The following is a 26,506-nucleotide window of genomic DNA, read 5'->3' on the forward strand; positions in this document are numbered from 1 at the left end:
CCATTCCCAGAGGGCTGGTCTGTCGGTCGCCTTCCTTTCCCTGGATCAGGAGAAGGCGTTCGACAGGGTGGATCACGAGTATCTTTTCGGGACTCTGCGCGCATTCGGGTTCGGGACGCATTTTGTCGCCCGGATCCGACTTCTGTACGCTGCCGCGGAGTGTCTGATTAAAGTTAACGGGTCCTTGACGGCGCCCCTTCGCTTCGGGAGGGGGGTGCGTCAGGGATGCCCCATGTCCGGCCAGTTATATGCCATTTGCGTGGAGCCTTTCCTGCGCCTCTTGCGGAAGAGGTTGGCGGGATTGGCTCTGCAAGGGCCGGGCGTGGAGGTGGTCCTCTCGGCTTACGCCGATGACGTGCTCATGGTCACAGATCCCGTTGACTTGCGGAGGATGCGGGAATGCCAGCAGATTTACTCGGACGCATCCTCCGCCAGGATCAACTGGGGGAAATGTTCTGGACTCCTGGTGGGTCGGTGGCAGGTGGACTCTCTGCCGGAGGAGTTCAGGCCCTTCGCCTGGAGTACAACGCACCTCCTCTACTTGGGAGTCTACCTCAGCCCGGCCGAGGACGCCTGGCCGGCGAACTGGCACGAGCTGGAGGCCAAAGTCACCGCTCGCTTAGGACGTTGGACAGGATTGCTCCGAGTGTTGTCCTACAGGGGTCGGGCGTTGGTCATAAACCAACTGGTGGCCGCCATGTTGTGGTACCGGTTGGTTACTCTGATCCCCCCCCCTGCGTTTGTCGCCAAGATACAGAAGAAGCTCATCGACTTCTTCTGGAACAACAGGATACACTGGGTCGCTGCCGCGGTTCTGAGTCTCCCGCTTAGGGAGGGCGGTCAGGCGTTGGTGTGCCTCCGCACCCAGGCTGCGACTTTCCGTCTTCAGACGCTGCAGAGATACCTGTACGTCGAGAATCCTCCAAGATGGTGTGCGCTGGCGACGTATTTTTTCCGCCAGCTGCACGGCCTCAATTACGACACGCAGCTCCTGTTTTTGGAGGTGAGCGGCAGGCGTGAGAGCCTGCGGGAGCTGCCTGTCTTTTACCAGGAACTACTATGGGTTTGGAATTACGTCGCCTCCAGGCGGAGCTCCCCGTCAGGAGCGGCGGCTGTCCTCCGGGAGCCGCTGTTCAGGAATCCGCACCTCCACGTCCGCGAGTTCGGGTGGCTGGCGGAGCGCAGGGCTGTGCCTGGCAGGGTGACGAGTCGGGGACCTATTCGATGGCGGAGGAGCGGGCTGGATGGCGCCAGAGGTGCTGGCGCGACGCATGTCATGGGACAATGTCCGGCTCGCGGTCAATGCCATCGGGGCGGTGAAAGCGATGTTGCCCCCCAGCGCCACGAGGTGTGTCGAGGCGGCTCGGGCACGTGGGGAGATCCCGTCCGAGCTTATTCCCGTTCGGACGGAATTCCTTATCGGCGCCTTGCCCCGAAACTCCCCTCGGGGATCGGTGCCTCACAACTTGAGCCGTCTCGAGGAAATACCCTCCGTGCTTTTTCATTGTGCGCGGAGGGGTTTCCTGTACGGGCTGCTCTTGCACACCTTCCACTTTGCCATCTTCGCCTGTCGTCCGGACACGCCGTGGCGTGCCGTTTTACCTCCGGACGGAGACGGAGGTCCCCAATGGGGGGCTCTCTATGCGGGAGTCCTCCCTTGTTCTATTGGGGACTTGGCCTGGAGGGTGTTGCACAGAGCAGTTCCGTGCAATAGATTTTTAAATAGGTTTACGGACTCCCAGACTGCCTGTTTGTTTTGCGGTCTGGAGGAGTCCGTATTTCACGTATATATGGGGTGTGAGAGGTTGCAGCCCCTCTTCCATTTTTTGAAGGGGCTGCTCCTCAAATTTTGGTTGCACTTCAGTCCCACGCTCCTGATCTACGGTCACCCCGTGCGGAGGGGAGCGGGCAGGTTGGAGGACCTCCTCGTGGGCCTGCTCCTGGGCCTGGCCAAGAAAGCCATTAATTGGTCCAGGCAGCGGGCGGTCGAGGGGGTCGTCCGACCGGATTGCCTCCCCCTCTTCCGTGGCCATGTTCGCGCCCGGGTGGCCCTAGAGATGGAGCACGCGGTGTCCGCCGGCGCGCTCGAGCTTTTTCGTGACCGGTGGGCGCCGCGGGGACTGGAGTGCATAATTAGTTTAAACAACCAAATTTTAATTTGATTGGTTAAGGTTTATTTAAAGGGTTATTGGATTTTAGTTACAGTTTATTTGTTAACTTGTTTTGGTTGCACGCAAAGAGGAACCAGTGAAGGTGCCATCTAGGGGTTACTGAAGGAACTGACCGGCACCCTCACACCGTATGCAGCCAGTTACCTTAAAGTGACAGCATCCTTTTCCAATTTAAGCTGCAGGCTTTAAAGGGATGGTGAATGCACACAAGATTCCATGACCCTCTTTGACAAGCTCCCATCACCAGAATGGTCGAAAATTTGCCACGAACAATTCATTAAAACTAACCCTGTAAAACCCTGGGAGTTTGCCTCAGTTGAAAGTCAGTAAGCATTATACACACCCTGCTCCAGGCCAACTGATTTAGCACTCGACCAAAAAATATATACTACAGTCTGGAAATTACTGTGAGTAATGTTACCATATGAACACTAAACACATTTACATCAAGTTGCACTCGCCACTATTTAACAGAAGAGTTCATTGAATTGAAATTAAATGAGGAACATTGTCAAATTCCTCTTTCCAGTTTTGAGAGCAATGAGCACATTAAGCAACTGCACTCATACATCACTCTCAGTAATTTCCAGGCTTATATATCTGCAAATGTACTTTTACCAACAATCTTATTTTGCACTTCCACTTCAGAAAATAAAGTTGAAATATTTAGTTAAGTGACTGCAACCTACATTTATACAGATAAAGAAATGAAAATAACCAGTTCTATTTCCAACCTGGCTCGGCGTACCGAGTCATTGTTCAAAGATCTCAATAGCACCTCATTTTCATCACCACAATGACATAGAACAGCTACATGTCATAAGCAGAAAATAGCACAGGCATTAATTGCTGAAATCTCTTACCAATTGCTAACATAAAAGGCTATTTTAATGTGGGCAGCACAGTAGCACAACACATAGGAGAGAGAATCAACGCACAGTGCCATGGTGCAGAGAGACAGATGTCGACTCCCGAATCTTGTTGAGTTCCCAACTTCAGCCAAGGTGGTGTGAAGCAACATAGCTTCATTGGGGAATGCAGTTCCAATCCCTCAAAAAATGCAGCTGAATAGAAACAAGAGCCGAGGTCTGAGAGTGAATAATAGTGTCGGAATCCACTGTATATCTTCTCCTATACTTGAGCGCATAAAGCTAGGTTGACACTCCAGTGCAGTGCTGAGGGAGTGCTGCACTGTCAGAGGTGCCGTCTTTTGGATGAGACGTTAAACCGAGACCACGTCTGCTCTCTCAGGTGGACGTAAAAGATCCCAAGGCACTATTTCGAAGAAAAGCAGGGGAGTTATCCCCGGTGTCTTGGGGTCAATATTTATCCCTCAACCAACATAACAAAAACATTTTTAAAAATCTGGTCATTATCACATTGCTGTTTGTGGGAGCTTGCTGTGCGCAAATTGGCTGCCGTGTTTCCCACATTACAACAGTGACGACACTCCAAAAGTACTTCATTGGCTGTAAAGCGCTTTGAGACGTCCGGTGGTCGTGAAAGGCGCTACAGAAATGCAAGTCTTTCTTTCTTCTTCTACCATAGGCTGCATTGTTCAGACCATGTGCATATGATTTTCAATCTTTTTTCCCCTACATATTAACCATATATACTAGAGCAGGGATGTCCAATCTTTTGAAGTTGAGGGGGACAGATAGACATGTCAAAACCAGCGAATTGGCTGCAAATGATTACAAAAAAACACAAGATTCCCATACACAAAAAAAGTGAGACCCCCCTCACGTGAAAAAATGCCAGAGAATCCCCCCCGCCCGCAAACACCATTCATCGCAAAACTGAAGATTTCAGTCATTCAACTTTGTACAGTAAATGTGTAATAATCGAAGGAACAATCAATTTGTGAAGATGATGACTGGAGCCAAATAACTCGGAAAGCAGCTTTCGCATCTCTAACGTAACTGCAAATAAATAATCGATCTCGTCAGCCAGTGAGTACAAGCCTAACCGGGATTTTACACTCGCCACTATTTCACAGGCAGGGTTGTTGGTGGACGGCACTGCAGCAGTTTTTCCTGTGTGGTTGGTTAGAGTCCCCATGGTCACCAAGGCCAGGTTCCAGGAAGGGATCTTCGATAAAAAGGAGGGGTGCCCAGGAGCTTCTGTATGGCGGAAACCGTGCACTCTATTTTGACTCTAATGAGGTCACCTCAGGTCGAAATCTTTAGGGTTCAGATTTCTTATTCTAAGCAGCTAAAGCGGTCATAAAATCACCAGAAGTCCTCACTTCTGGTGTCTTCCCCCTGCCCAGTACAAAAATTCTTTTTCTCTTGCCAAAACATTTCAACCAGAAATCGGCCTCATCACTCTACCTTTCAACACCATAACTCATACAATGCCAGTATCCTCTTAAGAATTTAATTTCCAAGTTTCACATTTTATTAAACAGCTCATTTGCAATGGCTAAATGAAGATTTTACACTTCATCTACAGCCATCTTTTGTTTCTTAACTTGTCCTATTACCATCTCCTTTTGCCTCGCACCATCTTCCCTTTTGTCTCTTAATCTCTCCTGCCTTCCACCCTATCACAGACCTTCCTCATTGTTCTTTCCTCCCCTTCTTCCCTCTCCCGGCCCCTACACTTGCTTAAAAACCTCTTCCATCTCCAACTTTTTCCAGTTCTGATGAAGGGTCATCGACCTGAAACGTTAACTCTGTTTCTCTCTCCTTCTCTCTCCACGGATGCTGCCTGACCTGCTGACTATTTCCTGCATTTTCGGTTTTTATTTCAGGTTTCCAGCATCCGCAGTATTTTGCTTTTGTATTAGTGTTGCAATGGCTATCCTTGGTTTAAAAACTTATTTATTTCAGCCATCTAACTAACATGGTAAGAATATTGGAGTAAACTATTTTATTGACTTCTATTACTATGTTGTTGACTCGGGTATATTTTTGGGACATCTTTCATTCGGATCCCACTTACGCTTTGCATTTCTTTTGAAACCATATTCCAAACTTTCAATAATCTCTTGTAAGCTTTCTTTTGTGACTGCAATTTATAGTTTCATTGGTGTATCTTAGGTTATCAATTTTCTATTGATCTTGAACCCAATTCGAAATCATTCAAACAATCTTCTAACAAGACAAGATGTTGAAATGATTTGAGTCATAACGGCACAGAAGGAGGCCATGCGGCCCATCGAGTCCGTGCCGGCTCTCTGTGGAGCAATCCAGTCAGTCCCATTCCCCCGCTCTATCCCCGTAGCCCTGCAAGTTTATTTCCCTCCAGTGCCTATCCAGTCTCCCCTTGAAAACATCGAGTGTCTCCGCTTCCACCACTTCCGTCGGCAGCGAGTTCCAGGTCCTCACCACTCGCTGCGTAAAAAAGTTTTTCCTCACGTCCCCCGCCGTATCTCTTGCCCAAAACCTTAAATCTGTGTCCCCTAGTCCTTGTACCATCAACTAGTGGGAACAGCCTTTCCCCGTCTAGCCTATCCAAACCCGTCATAATTTTGTACACCTCAATCAAATCACCCCTCAACCTCCTTTGCTCTAATGAAAACAAATCCAGCTTCTCCAACCTGTCCTTGTAGCTAAGATCCCCCATCCCCAGAACCATTCTGGTAAATCTCCTCTGCACCCTCTCAAGGGCCTTCACATCCTTCCTAAAGTGTGGTGACCAGAACTGGACGCAATACTCCAGTTGTGGCCTAACCAGCGCTTTATAAAGGTTCAGCATAACTTCTCTACTTTTGTACCCAATACTTCTATTTATGAAGCCCAAGATCCCATATGCTTTGCTAACCATTCTCTCAATATGTCCTGTCACCTTCAGGGACCTATGCACATTAACTCCCAGGTCCCTCTGTCCCTGCACACTCTTTAAAACTGTGCCATGAAGTGTATATTGCCTCTCCCTGTTCCTTCTGCCAAAATGCATCAACTCACACTTCTCTGTATTAAATTCCATCTGCCACTTGTCTGTCCATTTTGCCAGCCTTTCTATGTCCTGTTGCAGTCAATTGGTATCATCCTCATTGTTTGCCACACCCCCAAGTTTGGTGTCATCAGCAAATTTAGAAATTCTACCCTGTATTCCAATATCTAGGTCATTTATACAGTATATATATATATTTTTAAATCACAAAAAACAAGTGGCCCCAGCACTGATCCTTGGGGAACACCACTGGCTACCATCCTCTAGACTGAAAAACAGCCATTTACCACAACTCGCTGTTTTCTGTCCTTAAGCCAATTCCTTATCCAAGCTGCCACTGACCCACCTATTCCGTGAGTCTCAATTTTGTTAACCAGCCTTCTATGTGGTACTTTGTTAAACACCTTCCGAAAATCCATGTAGACAACATCAATTACATTCCCTTCATCAATCCTCTCTGTTACTTCATCAAAGAATTCGATTAGATTAGTCAAACACGATCTGCCTTTTACAAATCCGTGTTGGCTTTCCTTAATTAGCTTAAACCTCTCCAAGTTCCCGTTAATTTTTTCCTCGATTATTGTTTTTAAAACTTTACCCATCACTGATGTTAAACTGATTGGCCTGTAGTTACTAGGATTGTCCTTACACCCTTTCTTGAACAATGGTGTCACATTTGCCACTTTCCAATCCTCAGGCACCTCCCCTGCATCTAGGGAACATTAGAAAATTATGGCAAGCCCTCCGCTATCTCCTCCCCCAATTTCCTTAGCAACCTGGGATGCAAGCCACCTGGACCAGGCGACTTGTCCGCTCTAATCATACCCAGTCTTTCTAGTACATCCTGTCTATCAATTTTTACCCCTTCCAATGTTTCTACCTGTGGTAAACCACTTTTATCGTTCACTATCGTTACACTATGGTTATCACTGTTTACACTGTTGTATCACTACACAAGGTCACCTCTTGTCACGCTGTTATACCTGGGCTGACCACAGCTGACTCCGCCCATGACTCCGCCTGCTTGCCCAGGTATAAAGGTGGTCGACTGGCTGGTATTCCTCCTTGTTGGACCCGATCACCCACGAGGGTGGGCTCTGTTATTTAGCCAATAAAAACCTATAGTTACTATCTTAACTCGTCGCTTTTCATTGAATGAATTGATAGGTATATCAATTTTATTGGCTAAAATTTGAAATGAGTGGATCGGAGCAGCCAAACGACCAGCCAAACGGCCAGCTACAACAGCCACAGCAGCCGGCCTGGCTGCGAGCCCTCCGACCACCGTACCTGGATCTAAACCCACAGGCAGCGAACTCAGCCCTCGACTTCAAACACTGGCTGAGCTGTTTCGAATCCTACCTGGGAGAATCCGGCGTGCCTCCGGGATCCAAACTAAGAGTTCTGACCGACCAAGTGAGCCCTAAAGTATTTGCAATCATCCAGGACCTTACTACATACGAGGACGCCCTCAACCTGCTGAAAGAGCAGTACCGGAGCCTGGTAAACTCTATGTATGCCAGACATCTCCTAAGATCCCGCTCGCAACAGCCAGGAAAGTCTGTAGATGAATTTTTACGGGCGCTACAAACACTCGGCAGGGACTGTGACTTTAAAGCTGTAACGGCTGCAGAAAATACTGAAGGGAATATCCGCGATGCCTTCGTGAAGGGCCTTCGGTCCGACTACTCACGGCAAAGACTGCTCGAATCGAAGGACCTCGACCTGAATACAACTGCAGCCCTCGCTCGCTCTCTGGAAGTGGCCCATCGGGACCTCGAGGCGTATTCCAGGTACTGTGCTGCGCGACCCTGGGACTCCGGCCCGACCCCGGCCGCAATACCCCTCGCACCGCCGCCTCTGGGACCTACCTCAGCATCGGCGTCCCAGAACCGATCAGGACCGCCACCCCCGGTACCGGCTGCAACATCGGAGCCCCGCGATCGGGCCGCCGGCTGCTTCTTCTGTGGCCAGGCGAAACACCCGAGGACGCGCTGCCCTGCAAGAAACGCGACTTGCTCCGATTGCCACAAGAAAGGCCACTTCGCTAAGGCCTGCAGGGGGAGAGCCACAGACGCCAGCAGTGCCTCATGCGAGTTGTGGGGGCGGCCATCTTTCATCAAGGCCACAGATGCCAGTATCCACTCGTGTGAGTCGTGGGGGCGGCCATCTTTGATCAAGGCCACCGACACCAGCAGTGCCTCATGTGAGTTGTGGGGGCGGCCATCTTCTCCGCCATTTTATTCAACCTCGTGGGCGCCGCCATTTTGTCCACCACACTCGACCGCCACCTTGCCTCCAGACCCGACCACCGCCTCACCCGCAGACTACAGCAGCTCGCTCAGCCATACACTAGCCTCCGTCACACTGGACCAAGCTCGCCCGCATCACCTGTCCAAGCCCATGATGGACATCAAAGTAAACGGCCACGCCACGACCTGCCTGTTCGACAGCGGAAGCACGGAGAGTTTCATCCATCCAGACACGGTGAGCCACTACTCCCTCACTGTCCGGCCAACGCGCAACCGGATCTCGATGGCGTCGAGGTCTCATTCTACAGACATCAGCGGCTACTGTGTTGTGACCCTGTCGGTTAGGGGCACGGAGTATAAAAATTTTAAACTCCTCGTCCTGCCCCAGCTCTGCGCTGCCATCCTACTAGGGCTGGACTTCCAATCCCACCTTCAAAGTGTCACTTTGGCATACGGTGGACCCCTCCCCCCACTCACAATCGACAACCAGCAGCCTTTAAACCGCCCACCGCATACCACCTGCGGCCTATCCACCCTCAAGGTCCCGCCCCCCTCCCTGTTCGCTAACCTCACCCGCGACTGTAAACCCGTCGCCACCAAGAGCAGGCGGTACAGCGCCGGGGACAGAGCTTTTATTAGCTCTGAGGTGCAGCGTCTCCTGAAGGAGGGCATCATCGAGAGGAGCAACAGCCCCTGGCGTGCCCAGGTCGTAGTCGTTAAGACCGGCAATAAAAACCGCCTGGTCATCGACTACAGCCAAATCATAAACCGGTACACCCAGCTGGACGCATACCCCCTTCCCCGCATATCTGATATGGTCAATCAGATTGCACAGTACCGGGTATTCTCCACCATCGACCTTAAGTCGGCCTATCACCAACTCCCTAGCCGCCCTGAGGACCGCCAGTATACCGCCTTCGAGGCGAATGGCCGCCTCTACCGCTTCCTTAGGGTTCCCTTCGGCGTCACCAACGGGGTTTCGGTCTTCCAAAGGGAGATGGACCGCATGGTTGACCAGAACGGGCTGCAGGCCACGTTCCCTTATCTAGATAACGTCACCATCTGCGGCCGCGACCGGCAGGACCACGATGTTAATCTGGAGAAATTCCTCCGTACGGCCGAACGGCTGAACCTCACTTACAATAAGGAGAAATGTGTGTTTAACACCTCGCGTCTCGCCATCCTCGGCTGCGTAGTAGAGAACGGGGTCATCGGCCCCGACCCCGAAAGAATGCGCCCCCTCATGGAGCTACCCCTCCCCCACTGTCCAAAGGCGCTGAAGAGAACCCTGGGGCTCTTCGCCTACTATGCCCAACGGGTGCCGAATTATGCGGACAAAGCCAGACCCCTCATGAAGTCCACCTCCTTCCCCCTGACGGCAGAAGCGTGCGCAGCCTTCTCCCTCATAAAGGGAGACATTGCTAAGGCCACAATGCACGCGGTGGATGAGTCTATCCCTTTCCAAGTGGAGAGCGATGCATCCGACTTCGCCCTAGCAGCAACCCTTAACCAGGCGGGGAGACCTGTGGCCTTCTTCTCAAGGACCCTCCAGGGCCCTGAGATCCGACACTCTTCGGTCAAGAAGGAGGCCCAGGCGATCGTGGAGGCAGTACGACGCTGGAGGCATTACCTGGCAGGCAAACGATTTACCCTCCTCACCGACCAGCGTTCAGTCGCTTTTATGTTTAATAACAAGCTGAGGGGCAAAATCAAGAACGACAAGATCTTGAGGTGGAGAATCGAGCTCTCCACCTATGATTATGATATCTTGTACCGACCTGGTAAACTGAACGAACCCCCAGATGCTCTATCACGAAGTACATGCGCCAACGCGCAAATTGATAGACTGCAGACCCTCCACAACGACCTCTGCCACCCCGGGGTCACCAGACTTTACCACTTCATTAAGGCCCGCAACCTGCCCTACTCCATCGAGGAGGTCAGGACCATGACCAGGAACTGCCAAACCTGTGCCGAATGCAAACCGCATTTCTTTAGGCCGGACAGAGCAAGCCTGATCAAGGCCACCCGCCCCTTCGAGCGCTTGAGCATCGATTTTAAGGGGCCCCTCCCGTCCTCTGACCGTAATGTGTACTTCCTCAACATCATTGATGAGTACTCCCGTTTCCCCTTTGCCTTCCCCTGCCCAGACATGACCAGTACCACGGTCATCAAATGCCTGAACGACCTCTTCGCCTTGTTCGGGTTCCCGAACTATATACATAGCGACCGGGGCTCATCCTTCATGAGCGAGGAACTTCGCCAGTTCCTACTAGCGAGAGGCATTGCTGCAAGCAGGACCACCAGCTACAACCCCCGAGGGAACGGCCAGGTGGAAAGAGAGAACGCGACTGTCTGGAAAGCCGTTCTCTTAGCCTTAAAGTCTAAGGGCCTGCCAACCTCTCGCTGGCAGGAAGTCCTCCCGGCAGCGCTGCATTCCATCCGGTCACTGCTTTGCACGGCCATTAACGCCACCCCCCATGAACGAATGTTTGTTTTCCCCAGGAAGTCGACTACGGGAACCTCGCTACCAACATGGCTGACTTCTCCGGGGCCTGTCTTGCTGCGAAAGCACGTGAGGGCCCATAAAACGGACCCCCTGGTCGAGAGGGTGGACCTCCTGCACGCCAACCCCCAGTACGCCTATGTGGCATACCCAGACGGGCGGGAGGACACAGTCTCCTTACGAGACCTTGCACCCTCGGGCACCCCGAGACACCACCGTTACCCCCCCACCACCCCCACAAATCCACCCCAGGTAGACGGCATGCCGGAACCCCACGAGCCTTCGCCGACCACGCAGACACCAGCATTAACATCGGATACTGCATCACCGCCGCCGCTGCTGCGCCGATCAGAGAGACTTACGAGGCCTCCGGACAGACTGACATACCCGAACTGGTAGCACACTTCACCCCGCCGGACTCAAATCTAAACAAGGGGTGAATGTGGTAAACCACTTTTATCGTTCACTATCGTTACACTATGGTTATCACTGTTTATATCGTTACACTATGGTTATCACTGTTTACACTGTTGTATCACTACACAAGGTCACCTCTTGTCACGCTGTTATACCTGGGCTGACCACAGCTGACTCCGCCCATGGCTCCGCCTGCTTGCCCAGGTATAAAGGTGGTCGACTGGCTGGTATTCCTCCTTGTTGGACCCGATCACCCACGAGGGTGGGCTCTGTTATTTAGCCAATAAAAACCTATAGTTACTATCTTAACTCGTCGCTTTTCATTGGATGAATTGATAGGTATATCACTACCTTTTCCACTTCTACCGATATTTTGTCAGCATCCATCTCCTTAGTAAATACTGATACAAAGTACTCAATTGAATATTCTAGCCTTGCCCTGCGCCTCTAAGCATATATCACCTTATTTGTCTCTAATAAGCCCCACCCCGCCTCTTACTGCCCGCTTACTGTTTACATGCCGGTAGAAGATTTTGGGGTTCCCTTTTATGTTAACCACCATTCTACTCTCATTCTCTCTTTGCTAATCTTATTTTCATCTTCAAATCCCCTCTCAATTTATTGTATTTGGTCTAGTTCTCCCTTAAAGAATTCACCTGACATGCATCATAAACCCTCTTTTTTTGTTTCATCATCTTCCCTATCTCCCTCGTCATCCAAGGAGCCCTTGCTTGGATTCCTTTGCCCTTCCTTCTTGTTGGAATGTACCTCGCCTGTACTTGGAACATCTCCTCCTTAAAGATCACCCATTGTCCCGTTACAGTATTTCCTGTCAGTCTTTGGTTCCATTTTACCCTGGCTAGATCTTTTCGCAGCCCATTGAAGTTAGCCCTATTCCAGTTTAGAAGTTCCACTCTAGATTGTTCCTTGATCCTCTCCAGTGCTAATCTAAATCTTATGATGCGATGATCACTCGTACCCAAGTGTTCTCCCACAGACACTTGGTCGACCTGGCCCACCTCATTCCCCAGCACCAGATCCAGCAATGCCTCCTTCCTAATTGGGCCAAGAACATACTGATCAAGGAAATTCTCCTGAACACATTTCAGAAATTCCTCCACCTCCTTTCCCTTTACCCCAGCATTATCCCAATCGATATTTGAGTAATTAAAGTTCCCCAATATCACCACTCTATCGCTCTTGCATATCTCTGCAATTTCCCTGCAGCTTTGCTCCTCTACCTCCCTCTCACTATTTGGAGGCCTATAGAATACCCCCAATAGCGTGATCATACCCCTTTTGCTCCTCAACTCTAACCAAATGGATTCTGTCCTTGTCCCCCTCAAGAACACTACAACTGTTTGCCATCAGCCCTTACTGTTCATTTCTATGCCACAAATTAACGTGAGTCTTGTGGTGGTAAAAATCGCATTCATGAACACGTGAATTAACTCAAAATGAAGGCCCAAGGACATTCACACGACGCAGCAAATGAACAACATTTGGACAGAACTGCATAACATATGCGGCCCTCGCTGGAAACTGATGAAGTGTGAAGTGAGAGACTGAGAAAAACAACAGATTAAGTGGGAGTAAACTGAACTCAAATCAATGCGAGGTCAACGTGCCTAGAAACGACTGCAAGTTCAAAACAATCAACCAGCTGAAGAAGCTCGAAATATTAAAGCAAATATGTTTGAAGAGGAAGTAGCCAAGAGATCATTTTATGAACATAATTTGAATTCACATCAAAGTAACAAGAATCATGTTAGATTTAATTTCAAATAAATGTCAAAACTGAAAATATTTAACGCAATGATGCATCTACTAAAAGAAAACATTACTCATAACACTGACCATCATTTTTATATTCTTCCTCCTTCTGGTTTCCCTACCCCATTCCTGGACCAAGTAAGCAATCGGCTCCCATGACCCTCTCAGTGCCACTCAAGTTAGCGAAACCCAACAACTGCAAGGCCAAGCTATGGATGTTGGGTTGGGAATTGTAGCTACAAATTGTAGCATAGAACATTAATTCATCAATGCTCAACACAATACCAGCCCAACATTCATTTTTTTTTCTTTTTTTTTCTGCATGGCAGCAGATCTCACTTTTTTTTTTAAACTGCGTTCCTGGGATGTGGGAGTCGCTGGCAAGGCCAGCATTTATTGCCCATCCCTAATTGCCCTTGAGAAGGTGGTGGTGAGCCGCCTTCTTGAACCGCTGCAGTCCGTGTGGTGAAGGTACTCCCACAGTGCTGTTAGGGAGGGAGTTCCAGGATTTTGACCCAGCAACGATGAAGGATCGGCGATATACTTCTAAGTCAGGATGGTGTGTGACTTGACGGGGAACTTGGAGGTGGTGGTGTTACCATGCGCCTGCTGCCCTTGTCTTTGCAGGTGGAAGAGGTTGGGTTTTGGAAGTGCCGCCAAAGAGCCTTGGCGAGTTGCTGCAGTGCATCTTCTAGATGGTACACATAAAGGATGGACAATAAATGCTGGCGTTGCCAGCGACGCACACATACACGGATAATTAAAAAAAAGGTAACCTTGTATCCTTATATTTACATAGATTTACTCACTGCCAGTGTCTCTGCTGCAAATCACCATCTGGATCATTTTTTGGTGACACCAGTCATTGTTACAGTTGTCTGTGCGCCAGTGGTGGAGGGAGTGAATGTTTAAGGTGGTGGATGGGGTGTCAATCAAGCGGGCTGCTTTGTCCTGGATGGTGTCGAGCTTCTTAAGTGTTGTTGGAGCTGCACTCATCCAGGCAAGTGGAGAGTATTCCATCACACTCCTTACCTGTGCCTTGTAGATGGTGGAAAGGCTTTGGGGAGTCAGGAGGTGAGACACTCTGCAGGATACCCAGCCTCTGACCTGCTCTCATTGCCACAGTATTTATGTGGCTGGTCCAGTTCAGTTTCTGGTCAATGGTGACCCCCCAGGATGTTGATGGTGGGAGATTCGGCGACGGGAACGGTGGGGGACTCGGGGACAGTGGGGGACTCGGTGATGGGAATGCCGTTGACACAGCTTCTTTGGTTGGGGAAGAGTGATGACATGTTTAAGACCATTTTTTCATGCAAGTCACACCCCCATTCCAACACAAACTCCTCTGTGAACTTTGTGGCCCCGATTTTCTGGCCGCCGTCGGACGGCTTTTCTTGCGGCCGGGGGCCGAAAATCAGCGAAAAAGCGGGTCGGGACCCCCCCCCCCCCAGCCTGATTCCCCACCCCGTCCGACTTTCGGACCGCCGTTTCCCCGCACCCCGCTTCAGTCCCGGCCGCCGCTGGCGGGACTGCTCATCGGAGCACTAATCACCAATGATCTCCTTGTTAAGGAAGATTTTCTGCGGCCGTTGCGACTTTGGGGCTTTCCCCACATGAAACCCGCCTGCGGGGAACCCCGCCGATGAGAGCTGACGTGAAAACAGCTGGTTTGCTTGCTTGCAGCAGCAGGTTGCTGAGGGCTGAAGAGATTTAAAGAGACAGCATTTGCAGGCTGCAGGACCTTGTTGATCAAGGCTTGGGGGAACTTTTTGAAGCCTCAGGAGCAGCTGTAGAAAGTTGGAGCCTCACACACTTCTCCAGTGTGAGCTCCTGGGAAGCCCCTTTCACCACTCTAACTCAGCACCTCCTCAACGGAGGCATCTGCCAGAAGCATGGGAGGCCTTTGGTACCTTCCCTTCCTGGCATTAGAGGATCTCCAACAGCAGAGGCGGCAGCAGCAGAACCAGGAACAGCAGGATGAGCACCAGGAGCACCAGGCTGCTGCTCACTCACCTGAAGCTGCACAGGCCAGAAGGGGCCAGCGCTTGGAAGTGGCTTGAGAGCACCTTGCTGCGCTTTAGGGGGCCATGGGGACCCGTTTCTGCACTGGCAGTCCTACTCAGAAGGACTTCCATGAAGATCTGGTTTCTCTGTTCAACAGATGGCCAACGCTCCTCAAGAGGTGTCATTCTCTTATGAGCACTCACCATGTTTTCCGTACCCTGGCGAGTTATCTCCTGCATGGAGGTTGCCAACCTTTCCATGGTGATGCGTTCATGCGCCAATGACTCCACAAAGGCTCTGCTCATGGTCGCTATGGACTCCTCCATTCGCTCCACACTCGCAGCGACCCTGAAGACAAAACCTGCCAGAGACTCCTGCATCTGTGCATGGAGATCCATCATCTCTTCTCTTGCGGATGGACCCAGAGGCAGAGGGTAGACATGCAGCGCTCTCCACTGCTGTCCCTGTCTCCAGAATCTGCTGAGGCTCACTTGTGTGCTGTGAAACACCAGGTGACAACACTACTCTATGTCCCGAAGGTCCCCCCCGAGGTGTGAGTGTCTGCTCTGGTGCTGGGTGCGCTTACTTCTGCTGACGCTGTGCCCTCAGAGGTTGGAGCTTCCTCTGAGGAGTCTGGCTGCACAGCCTCTTCCTCCTCCTCCTCCATAGTGAGGACGAGGGCTCTGGATGGTACTGTGGGGGAGTAAAGGAAGGAGATAGAGATGCAATGCCAAGGCTCTTCTGGTGACTCCTAGCGAGTTGGCATCTGCTGACACCTGCATCCATGCAGCATTGGTCTCAGTGGGAGGCCTCTTCCTCCCTGACCTAAGGAAGAGGACCTCCCTGTGGGCCCTAACCCCATCCAATAATGCCTGCAGTGAAGCCTCGTCGAATTTGGAAGCAGCTCGGGGCCTGGCACTGGCCACAGCTGGTGCAGGCTCCTCTGCCATTGTGCAAGAGTGGCTGAGAAGCCTGCAGAGGTGGAGAAGCTTGCTGGACACTTTGAAAGCACCACGAATGATGGCATCATATTGTGGGGATTTCTGACTCGAATTGGACAATTAGCAAGGCTTCCCACATGCTGGGAATTAATTGGCCAATTGAGGGAAAATTGCGTGGAGCTGGCTGACACTTTTTTACGTGTGTCAGAAACCCCACATTCGGGGAAACCCGACCATTTCCCACACAAGCCGAAAATCGGGGCCTGTGTGTCTGAATTAGAAGCCATCCAAGGAGCAACAATTTTATGTTGACATAATTTCCTTCCCTCATATGAGAAATGCACTCCCTGTTGGAAGAACATCTGATAAACAAAGGCTGCGGTGATGTATTGGATAACAGAGGAGATATAAAATGGAAAAGAATACCTGCCGACACAAAAGGACTTCAGTGAAAATCTACATTGCAATCTGGAGATAACAAACAGCAAAGTTACAGACAACTGGTTACAGACAACTAGTTACAGACAACTGTAACAATGACTGGTGTCACCAAAAAATGATCCAGATGGTGATTCGCAGCAGAGACACTGGCAGTGAGTAAATCTATGTAAATATAAGGATACAAGGTTACCTTGGTTTTTTTTTTATTATCCATTTATGTGTATGTGTGCGTCGCTGACAACGCCAGCATTTATTGTCCATTCTTTATTGCCCTTGTGAGGTGGTGGTGAGCTGCCTTCTTGAACCGCTACAGTCTTATTATACTTATCATAGCGGTTTGGTACAACCGAATAGCTTGCTAGGCCATTTCAGAGGGCAGTTAACAGTCAACCACATTGCTGTGGGTCTGGAGTCACATATAGGCCAGACCGGGTAAGGACAGTAGATCTCCTTCCCTAAAGGACATTGGTGAACAAGATGGGTTTTTACAACAATCTGATAGTTACATGGTCACCATTACAGGAAACTTTGGTTTATCCGGAGGTTAATTGTCCGGAATGCTCGATCCACCGGCAAAAATCAGGAGCCGTTTTGTTAGGTTTTTTTTCTTCTCGTGGCTTTTTTTTCCAACAATCAGGCTCTGCAAAGTCTCTCTGAAGCTGTTGCTAAGCTACAGAGATGCTTCCAAGGTACGGCCGACTGTTTAGAAGCTGTTGCTAAGCAACAGTGTTTGTTGCCAGATATGGAGCTGAAAATCTCCGTATGCTTCAACATTAGCGCTGGTTTGTCCGGCAGTTTTGATGGAACGGCAACAGCTCGGTCCCGTCAGTGCCGGATATCACATAGTTTCCTGTACTGACACTAGCTTTTTATTCCAGGTTTAATTAATTAACTGAATTTACATCCCAAGCTGCCGTGGTGGGATTTGAATTCATGTCTCCGGATCATTAGTCCAGGCCTCTGGATTACTAGTCCAATAACATAACCACGATGTAGTCACATTACCATTAGGGTGCTCCAGAGGAGTTGTGCTTCCCCCACCCCCTACCATCCCCATCTCAGTCTCTTGTTTATTACAACCCAAGGATACCTCTAATCCCCAAAAAACAGAAACTATAGTGGGCAGGTAATGGGAAACATAAGAAATAGGAGCAGGCCATGTGTTCCTTTGAGCCTGCTCCGCCATTCAATAAGATCATGGCTGATCTTCTACCTCATCTCCACTTTCCTGAACTATCCCCTCGATTCCCTTAATATTCAAAAATCTATCGATCTCTGTCTTGAATATACTCAACGACTGAGCCTCCACAGCCCTCTGGGGCAGAGAATTCCAAAGATTCACCACCCTCTGAGTGAAGAAAGTTCTCCTCATCTCAGTCCTAAATGGCCGACCCCTTATTGAGACTGTGACCCCTGGTTCTAGACTCCCCAGCCAGGGGAAACATCCTCCCTGCATCTACCCTGTCAAGCCCTGTAAGAATTTTGTATGTTTCAATGAGATCACCTCTCATTCTTCTAAATTCTACAGAATATAGGCCGTCTACTCAATCTCTCCTCATAGGACAATCCCCCCATCCCAGGAACCAGTCTGGTGAACCCGATTTCATTGATCTTAATGAACCGTTCAGCAATCTTGTTTTAAGCTTCTGAAATTTTACAAAAGCATGATTCATGGAGACCCCAGTCCACTAGGAACCCAGATCAGGCACATTCATAAAATTGGCCCCATTGACTTGGTCTTCTCGGCACTGAAAGTAACAAACTGCTGTCCAATTCTGAGTGGACTTCTTTTTCAATACAGTTAACCGCTGTATCAAAAGTGGTGTCATCAGCAAAGAAAACAATGGTATTTTTGATGAGATGCAGAAGCAAAGTGGAGCCAAGTGCCCTTCCCTGTGTTGGTGTCATAAAACAAAGATCCCCAGATCATAACTGCATATTTGCATCCTGTTAAAAAAAAGCTCAACAATGATATCTTCAGAAGCCAGCTTCTCCGTAAACTAGAAATGGAATAGCTTGTCAAAATCTCTGTACATGTGAATGGCTCCTGTTATAACTGGGTAAGCTGGTCACTCCACTTCTGGACGATTTGATGGAGAACATCACCAGGTTATTTGCTCTGGAGCCAAACGAGTGACTGGATTGAAGTGATGACTGAGGTGTTGGTACAGTTTCTCAGCCAGTATTATTTCTATCAGCTCCAACGTGCGTGAGAGGAGGGATACTAGTCGGTAATTGCTGGTTTGACTTTCTTTCTTGTTGTGAATGTACAAAATGTTAGCTTTGCTGTTTCCAATGAGAGATGAGAACATCACTTGACAGCGATGGTTGTAATAAATGAGCCAGAGAACCAGATTGTTCTACCATGTCAGTAAGGTTAGTAAGAACAGTAGCTTAATTGGGAACCAACTTTTTGAATAAGATTCTTAACTTTCTTGTGCTTGGTCTTAGTTTGACTGACTGGATTGCTGCACTCCAGTGGAATTTAACTTCAGTGCTGTTGTTTTCCAGTATTGACAGAATTGCTTTTCCCAGAGATCGCTGCATTGCAACAACAAGCAAGAACCGAGGCAGATTTCTTTCCCTTCCTAGCCCCGTGACACTGACGCCAACTTTAAGTGCTCCATTGCTACCTCAACCGAGACCAGATAACTCAACAAAAGCCGATGGATGAACAAAGGACCCCCTGGTCTGTTTGGCCCATTACAACATCATACAATCCCATTACCAACTGAACTTACACTGAGGAATTTAGAACAAGCAAGAATTTCAAACTATAATTCTACTGTCCAATGTGGCACCCAACATGTCCAATGCAATCTTTTCAATGTGGATATTTAAATGTTCAAAAAATGTACTCTTTAGCTAGAAGCTTATGACAAAAGTTATGTTGAGCATGTTTACTTCCAGTGATGTCAAATTTTCAGATGATTTTATTAATTGTACAAACATTAAATATCATTTGCCAATGTCTCAGCAAACAAGTAACTAACCAGCAAGCCCCCAACTTTGCTGCCCGATGGCTATACGGAGTGAGCCAATTTCAAATCGGTCAATGGCAGGAGCGCCCTTCGTTTCGTCTAGTGAATAACAGCAAACCCAGCTGTAAGTTTGCTTTGGAGGGCAGGAACAGGCTCAGCGATGACCCTCCACAGTTAAACAGCTGTGGACACTCATCAAGATTCACATATAAATAATGGCGCAGGTTTTGCGGTGGGCAATGACGGTGAACTGTCAGCGTACGCCGTCATTACCCTTCTGAAACTGACCGCAACTTCAGGATTTAGCGCATTTGCATCTAAACGTGGAAATGCTGAAGTTGCGGTCAGTCATTCACTGCTCCGACACTGGCTGCGCTGTGGACCCACCCCACCGCATAGCCGGCAAGCAGTGAAACTGAAAAAAACTTGAGCTTTTCCGCTCTAGTATCAGTTAAATACCCCACTGAATGTTAAGCCTCGTTGGAATAGGTATAACTGGGGGTTTTAACAGCGTGTTGACTGCTAAACAATTGTTCTGGCCCTGAAAAACCACTTTTTATATTTGTGGAATGTCAAATTTCTCCATTATGATAAAAATTACAAATTTAAAAAAAAATTCGTTTGTTCATATTTCAACTTTTACCTGAACCCTATGTGTATGCCCCAATCTTTATTTTGTTCTCTAACATTTTTAAAAAGTGAGAATAAAAGCTGCTTTTCATTTCCTGGTTTGCTGTCTGTGAGAATTCTTCAATGTGATTGGCTGCTTAGACAGCTTGATGACATCACTGCTGCATCGCCCTAGGAATCCCGTTCACAGCGCTGCACTCAATTACACGTCGAGAAACCTGACGTTTTCACCACAGAGATCACAAGTTCGCTGTGGGCGGCTTTCTTCGAGGTCAGCGGTGAGCGTCTTTGCTTCGCCGCTAACCGCAAATTACAGGCCAACGCCAATGAACACTTGGGTGAGGCACCAGAGAGCAACTGGCATCCAGGAACCATATTCCAGAAAGGAGTCAATATTTTCACGAGAAGGGAGGGGAGGGGAAAAAATTGGCAGAACAATCCTAATATTTAAAATTGTATTTAAAAAGCCTATATTTAAAAAAAAATCTAAAAAGCATGAATTCCTATTTTAAAGATAAAATAGGGTACTTGATGCTAATATTTTCACACTGGATAACTGACAGGCAGCTGAGTGCCAATAACTGAGCATTATCACAAATATGTTAAGTGTGGGAACTTCTTATTACAGGTACAAAGCAGTATCTTACTCCGTGTTCTGAGTATTCAGTGAGACAGTCACTGTTGCTATGGTGCCTTGCTAAGTATCAAGTGACCTGGTGAAATACCATGTCACAGGCCCCATTACATGGTATTCTTCGCTTTTATAACTATCTTGCTCACTTTTGTTTCACTGGACTATGTATTGAAAAAGTAAACCAGAGTAGGAATTATTTGGACCAGAGCATCCATCCCCGAATAGTATGTACACATAGAAACATAGAAGATAGGAGCAGGAGTAGGCCATTCGGCCCCTCGATCCTGCTCCGCCATTCAATGAGATCATGGCTGATCATCCAAATTCAGTACCCGGTCCCTGCTTTCTCCCCATATCAAAAATATTCTTACTGGGTAGAAGAAATTGTGAAGAATCTCGATCTCCAATTCTTGTTCGACAACTTGAGATACTGGGATTATTTCCTGTGCTACAGAGACAGCTAAAATTAGACTAACAAACAGACCTCAGTCTGTCAAATTAGGTAACCACACCTCCCCCGCCCCGACCCTGAACACGGGGGCCCCACAAGGATGTGTGCTGAGCCCCCTCCTCTACTCCCCTCTTCACCCACGACTGTGTGGCTGTTAATGGTTCCAACACCATCAAGTTTGCAGATGACACCACGGTAGTAGGCCAGATCACCAACAACGATGAGTCAGCCTACAGGGAGGAGGTCCAGCATCTCGTGAAGTGGTGCGCCGACAACAACCTGGCCCTTAACACCAAGAAAACAAAGGAAATAATCGTGGATTTCAGGAAGTCCAAAGGCGGAAGTCACACCCCCATCCACATCAATGGGGCGGAGGTGGAAAGGGTGGCCAGCTTTAAGTTCCTCGGAGTCCACATCATGGAAGACCTCTCCTGGTCCCTCAACACCTCCTCTCTGGTGAAGAAGGCCCAGCAGCGCCTATATTTCTTGAGGAGGCTGAAGGGATGTAATCTGTCACCCCTGATCCTCTCTAACTTCTACCGCTGCACTATAGAGAGCATCCTGACAAGCTGTATCACGGTATGGTATGGCAGCGGTAGCTCCCATGACCGGAAAGCCCTGCAGCGGGTAGTCAAAACTGCCCAACGCATTACCGGCACCCGGCTACCGACCATAGAGCATATATATCAGAAACGCTGCCTACGGAGGGCACGGTCCATCATCAAAGACCCTACCCACCCCAGCCACAGTCTGTTCGCCCTCCTACCATCTGGAAGACGCTACAGATGCATTCGCACCCGTACGACCAGATTTAGGAACAGCTTCTTTCCCAGGGCTGTCATCCTACTGAACTCCACAAATAAACACTAAAGCCTGCACATCTGCCAATGCACTTTATTATGGTCATATTTATGCTAATATACTGCAAGCCAAATGTATAAATGTATGTTGAATGTTTAAGTGTCCTAATCCAAATTGTACACTCTCGGGAGCCGCAAGCCTACATTTCGTTGTACTGCACTTGTGCACTAACAATGACAATAAAAGTTGATTTAAGAGGTTTTTAAAACTTTGAGAGTTTTGATAGGGTGAATAGGAATAGGAAAATATTACGGTTAGGGAGTCTGACCAAAGGTGATCAATTTATCAATTGTCACTGAGGGGGTGAGGAGAAAAGTTAGGAAAATATTCTCTTCAGAAATCTGAAATAAAAACAGAAAATGCTGGAAATGCTCAGCAGGTCAGGCAGCATCTGTGGAGAGAGAAACAGAGTTAACGTTTCAGGTTGATGGACCCTTTGTCAGAACTAGAGACATACAGGGTAGGATAAAGAAAAAAAGGGAGGCGTATGACAGATACCGAGGGCTAAATACTCCAGAATCTTTAGAGGAGTACAGAAAGTGCAGGGGTGCAATTAAAAAGGATATTAGGAAAGCAAAGAGAGAGCATGAAAAATTCTTGGCAAGTAAAATCAAGGAAAACCCAAAGATGTTTTATAAATATATTAAGAGTAAGAGGATAACTAAAGAAAGGGTAGGGCCTATTAGAGAGCATGAGGGTAATCTGTGTGTGGAGACAGGAGACGTCGGTAGGGTTCTAAATGAATACTTTGCATCTGTTTTCACAAAGGAGAGGGGCGAAGCAGACATTGCCATCGGGGGGGAGGAGTGTGAAATATTAGATGAAAAATACATAGAGATAGAGGAAGTATTAAGGGGTTTAGCAGCTTTAACAGTGGATAAATTCCCAGGCCCGGATGAAATGTATCCCAGGCTGTTAAGCGAAGCAAAAGAGGAAATAGCAGAGGCCCTGCCCATCATTTTTTCAATCCTCTCTGGCTTCAGGTGTGGTGCCGGAGGACTGGAGGACTGCTAATGTGGTACCCTTGTTTAAAAAGGGAGAAAAGGATAGACCGAGTAATTACAGGCCAGTCAGCCTAACCTCGGTGGTGGGGAAATTGTTGGAAAGAATTCTGAAGGACAGGATAAATCTTCATTTAGAAAGACATGGGTTAATCAAGGACAGTCAGCACAGATTTGTTAAGGGAAGGTCGTGTCTGACAAATCTGATTGAATTTTTTGAGGTAACAAGGAGGGTAGATGAGGGTAGTGCGTTTGATGTAGTGTATACCAAGGCTTTTGATAAGGTTCCACATGGCAGACTGGTCACGAAATTAAAAGCCCATGGGATCCAGGGCAAAGTGTCAAGTTGGATTCAAAACTGGCTCGGAGACAGGAAGCAGAGGGTAATGGTTGATGGGCGTTTTTGTGACTGGAAGGCTGTTTCCAGTGGGGTTCCGCAGGGCTCAGTACTAGGTCCCTTGCTTTTTGTGGTATATATCAACGATCTTGAGTTGAATATAGGGGGTATGATTAAGAAGTTTGCAGATGTTACTAAAATCGGCTGTGTGGTTGATACTGAAGAAGGAAGCTGTAAACTGCAGGAAGATATCAATAAATTGGTCAGGTGGGCAGAACAGTGGCAAATGGAATTCAATCCAGAGAAGTGTGAGGTAATGCATTTGGGGAGGGCTAACAAGGAAAGGAAATACACATTAAATGGTAGGACACTGAGTGGTGTAGAGGAACAAAGGGACCTTGGAGTGCATGTCCAGATACCTGAAGGTGGCATTCCAAGTAGATAAGTTGGTTAAGAAGGCATACGGAATGCTTGCCTTTATTAGCCGTGGCATAGAATACAAGAGCAGGGGGGTTATGCTTCAACTGTATAAAACACTAGTTAGGCCTCAGCTAGAGAACTGCGTGCAGTTCTGGTCACCACATTACAGGAAAGATGTGATTGCACTAGAGAGGGTACAGAGGAGATTTACAAGGATGTTGCTGGGAGTAGAGAATCTTAGCTCTGAGGAAAGACTGGATAGGCTGGGTCTGTTTTCCTTGGAACAGAGGAGGCTGAGGGGAGACCTTATTGAGGTGTATAAAATTATGAGGGGCATAGATAAAGTGGATAGAAAGGACCTATTTCCTTTAGCAGAAGGGTCAAAAACCAGTGGGCACAGATTTAAAATAATTGGTGGAAGGTTTAGAGGAGATTTGAGGGGAAATTTCTTCACCCAGAGGGTTGTGGGGGTCTGGAACTCACTGCCTGAAAGGGTGGTAGAGGCAGGAACCCTAACCACATTTAAAAAGTACTTGGATGTGCACTTGGGATGCTGTAACCTGCAGGGCTACGGACCAAGAGCTGGGAAGTGGGATTAGGCTGGATAGCTCTTTGTTGGCCGGCGCGGACACGATGGGCCGAAATGGCCTCCTTCCGTGCTGTAACTTTCTATGATTCTATTTCTCTCTCTCTCCCTAGAGATGCTGCCTGACCTGCTGAGTATTTCCAGCATTTTGTTTTTAATTTCAGATTTCCAGCATCCGCGGTATTTTGCTTTTCTCTTCAGACAGCTGTTGGAGCACGGATTGCTTTGCCAAAAGGATCCAGTTGAGGCAGAGATCATTGCATCTTTCAAAGAAAAACTGGATAAATATCTGAAGCGGAACAACATGGGGCTGAAGGGGTGAGGTCAACACAGTAGAATTCGTTTTAGATTTCTCACCAGCAGAGCCAGTACAGACAGAGGCAAAATGGCCTAGCCTGGTGTTGTAAACTGATACGTTCAAACCCACTTATTTGGGCTGAACTGTTTACAACAATTTATTCAGTGGTCATGTAGGTTGACCATGTTTTTCCAAAATGTTTAAGGAACCAAATAAATAAATACATTTTAATTAATATAATTGGTTTATATTTTTAAAAACCACTTACAACTTGTTCAATAATGGTTTTAACACTGAGGATTAAACACTTAATGCTAACCGAAGTTAAATTGCAGCAGTCAACATCTCTCAAACCGCAGCAGGGATGTTAGCGCTGCGATGCTGTAGTGACAGAACCCTCCAAAATATTCACCACAGCCTCAGTCAGTCAATTATTTCTTCCATGGCGCCATAATATAAAATTCAAAATATACCAGAGTGTGAAAAATGGCCATGACATTGCTTCTCGGAATGTTAAGTTGCAAATTCCGGAAAACGGGCGAGTTTGGCAGAAACCAAACAGGAATGAATGATATTGCGGGTTCTGTGAGTATTTCCAAAAGGGAGGAGGCTGCAGACGATGCCTTTTGTTGTAAAATAAATCGACGCCTCAAGGCGCTGAGCTCCAAAGGTTGGGCAGCGGGGCTGGAAATTCTGCAGTGCCAGAAATCATCAGACACAATGTCACTGACTGGAGGGGCTTCCCCACTCTTGCAACTTTCAGCATTAGGAAATATTGCGCTCATTATTGATGTGTTGATCAAGAACACTTATTTTTATATTAATATAACAAGTTTTATTTGCAAATCATAAGTTATAATAACTAGCAACGGTTCGGTCAGTGAAACTTGTTATAAATAACACCAATAAAAAGCTCACTCTCTGCACTGAAACACGAAGTTTCCGTGTGGTGGGATTATTGGCGGAGAGGCGCTCACTCGGCTCCCAGCTTGACTGAGAAAGTGTCCTGACAAAGCCTCGGGCGGGACAGAGCAAAGTTCTTGCAATTCAAGGAAATGCCAAAGAGTTCCCCAAAAAAGACAATCCGATGTGAAAACGTTCCCGGTGGCGAGGTAATATTTTGTTGAGGGGTTTAGCGGGGAGGTGAGAGTCTCATCAACACATCACTTCCAAACTCTGCTCAATCACAGCACGGTCATATAAAGAAATAGAATTAAAACAACAGAAATAACGCCGGGACCAATATCTGGTGAACCCTGAATCCCACAGGGAAACCTCCGCCACACAAGACCGGTCCGAGCCGATCTTTTGACTCTTTTGCTGTTGTTCCCCGAGCGGTTTGCACCGTGTCAGAAACTTCACCAATAAATGAAAGCAGAAGGAACAAAAGTAAATAAAACAAAATCTTACCGCAAAAAAAATGGAAAGAAAAACAATTTGCTGCAGCTTATTCTCCGCTTTGACTCCAAATCTGGTGAGTCCCCGGTTATTTGTTGCTTGCAGAGTAACAATAAGTCAGTCAGCGAGCGCTGGGGAGCCGCCGCTACCAAACCGCTTCGAAGCGAAAAGCCAGGCTGGGGGACACGGGCTACACGTGGTTGCACCGACGTAGTTGCCTTGAGGGCAGGAATGGGAAAGGGCATTGTTGTGGAAGGGGGTGCTGCTGCTGCCTGGCTTGTGAACCATTGCACCCCCCACGCTTTATCTGCAGCGTGCCCCGCACCAATATACAAATCCATCTTTTTTTTTAAGATATTGGTCTTGCTGCCTGCAGGGTGGAGGTTGTGTCTGCGGGGGCTAATTGTCCTCAGTGCTGCTGAAAATCTGTGGACGTGTGTTGGAAGCTGGATTGCCTTTCGCAGGAATTAACGTTTAGTGCAGGTTCGGGGTTTTTTTCCCTTC

At 48.1% G+C, this 26,506-nt stretch overlaps 1 protein-coding gene across 3 annotated transcripts in view; it reads right to left on the reverse strand.

Annotated features, from left to right (window-relative positions):
- Positions 1-26,294, reverse strand: part of greb1 (growth regulating estrogen receptor binding 1) — a 345,678-nt gene extending 319,384 nt beyond the window's left edge. For 2 of the 3 annotated variants that reach the window (XM_085996302.1, XM_085996298.1), the window contains exon 1: positions 26,015-26,293. The gene's annotated coding sequence lies outside the window, so the exon portion shown is untranslated. Of the gene's footprint in view, positions 1-26,014 lie in introns of all 3 variants that reach the window. The other variant, XM_085996301.1, reaches the window with a different exon arrangement.
- Positions 26,295-26,506: the final 212 nt, after the last annotated feature.

Source organism: Somniosus microcephalus, chromosome 9 (genome assembly GCF_052327205.1).
Source record: "Somniosus microcephalus isolate GS21.2 chromosome 9, FLI_Smic_1.0, whole genome shotgun sequence".
NCBI lineage: Eukaryota > Metazoa > Chordata > Chondrichthyes > Squaliformes > Somniosidae > Somniosus > Somniosus microcephalus.